The sequence below is a fragment of the Cygnus atratus genome, chromosome 4 (genome assembly GCF_013377495.2).
Source record: "Cygnus atratus isolate AKBS03 ecotype Queensland, Australia chromosome 4, CAtr_DNAZoo_HiC_assembly, whole genome shotgun sequence".
Lineage (NCBI taxonomy): Eukaryota > Metazoa > Chordata > Aves > Anseriformes > Anatidae > Cygnus > Cygnus atratus.
The window spans coordinates 52,564,925-52,566,967 of NC_066365.1; positions in this window are offsets into that span (position 1 = coordinate 52,564,925).

Consider the following 2,043-nt stretch of genomic DNA (forward strand, 5'->3'; position numbering starts at 1 on the left):
CAGCAGTGAGAGGAAATTCATGCAACAGTAGCAAGCAGTTAATTTAGAAGAGACTATTTGTTAAGCATACTTACCCTGAAGTCATTTAAGAGTCCAAAGCATGTTTGAACACATACTGCATACATTTCAGCTTCTCCATCCTACCATGTCCCCGTTTACAGAAAGAAATCCATTTCAAGACCTGCCCTATGGGACTTCTCAGTGCCTGTTATTTGCAAACCCTTCATAGCACCCCCAAGGGGAAACTGCTGTTCATTCCATTTAGTTCTAGAGGAAAGATCATTTAAAAAATATACAAATTTCGAAAGAAACAAGAGCTACCATCTTGTCTGCCCATTGGTAACAAGCCCAGGTCTGGACCCTCAGACAGAACAACCAGGTACTATTTGCTTTTCCTAAGTAGGAGACGTAAGAATGAGTCTGCGTGCATGTGACCAAAAAAAAAACAAAAAAATGTGGTTGCTCATTTCTTAACATCGAGCAGTATAATTATAAATGCTACCTTAAAATACCACGAGATGGAAAATTCAGGGACTTCCTTTAGCCAGCTATGCCAGGAAATTAAGCTTCCTGGATAAAACAGCAGCGCTCATCAACAACAGAATCCTTCAAAGACCCAGAACAATAACAGGCACTTCTAATAGATAAAAATTGCTTTGTGTATCGGATAGACACTATATTTATCTAGATTTCTAAGGGATTAGAGTTGATCATGACAGTTTTCATTAAAAAAAAGATTGCTAAAAACAAATTGCCATTTCAGAAGACAGGTTTTGCTTTGTCTGATCCTATTCTGCAGCCATATTATGTAGCTTTAGAGGTTTTAAATTACCTTTTCTTGTTTTTGCTTTCATTTGTGTTTTATGTCCATTCCTTGAAACAGATGAGGCAATGTGCTGGTCTCAACAGTCAGATGCTCAGTGGTGCATTCAGGGAGGGGTTGAGTTAGAAAAGCCTAATTTAGCATTTTGTTGTAAGAAACGTAAACCTGGAATCCAGACTAAGAGCTGTAAAAAAGGATGTGTGGTAGAGCAGAAGCCAATTTACAGCAGAAGCAATTTACATGGGAAGCAGATGCTAGCTCAAAAGAAAAACAATCCATCCATTAAAAATGTTTAATTTCAAAGGCTTGGGAGTCCCTTGTCCCTCCAAATTGACGCACTCCAGAAATACGTAATGCCAAAGAAACAATACCCTTTCCTTTCAGCGTCAGGGTGTTTCGATCTCCGTGCCCTGGCCAGTCGCTCAGGCTGGTGCCGGTGTCCTCCATAGCCTGGCCCAGCTCTCCTTGAGGCAATGCTCCCCGGCCGGCAGGGACAGGGCACTGGTTTGGGGAAAGAAAATCCACTCCGCTTGTGATCACCTTTAGTGCTACCTCATCAGTGTTGATTCTCCTGAACGTGTATCTCATGCTCCCCAGCTTTCCTCCCTGCCTCGCGCACACCATTAGAGAAGCTACTAATTGCTCCTTCTACCATTCTCCTCTCCTTCCCAACCTCCTCCCCGCATGCCGGGCAGGTGGGGAAGCACCCAGCCCGTGCCGTAAAGGCCAGGAAGGGCCCTCTGCCACGAAGCGTGCCCATAGCTCCAGCCTGACCGCAGACGAAGGACTGGGGCAGCCTCTCAAATGCCAGCTCACCCACACCATCATTTCTCCCTGCCGTCTGCCTCCCCTTTGCCTGCTGCCATGAACGGCGCATGGCTCCAGCCGCAGTAGACGGAGCCGTGCTCAGCCAGGATATGCTTTAGGCCCTTAAATGCTCGATACCTCTCAGCTCGTTTTCATTTTGCTAATCTTTAAAAGGTCGAAAGGCACTCATTTGACTCAGAAGAACCAATTCATCAGAGAACAAGCAGTTTGGTCACACTGCTCCTTCCCGGGCCAAGGGGGTCGGGGCAGCATCCCTCGTGCAGGCAGGAGGTGACTTTCTTTGACCAGTCAGTGGTGTGCGGTGGTCGAGGGGGAAGACACTCGGTGTATTAAAATGTCACAGTACAGATATCCTTTAGTAGCTTTTCCGTGTTGAACTTACACTTTTTTTT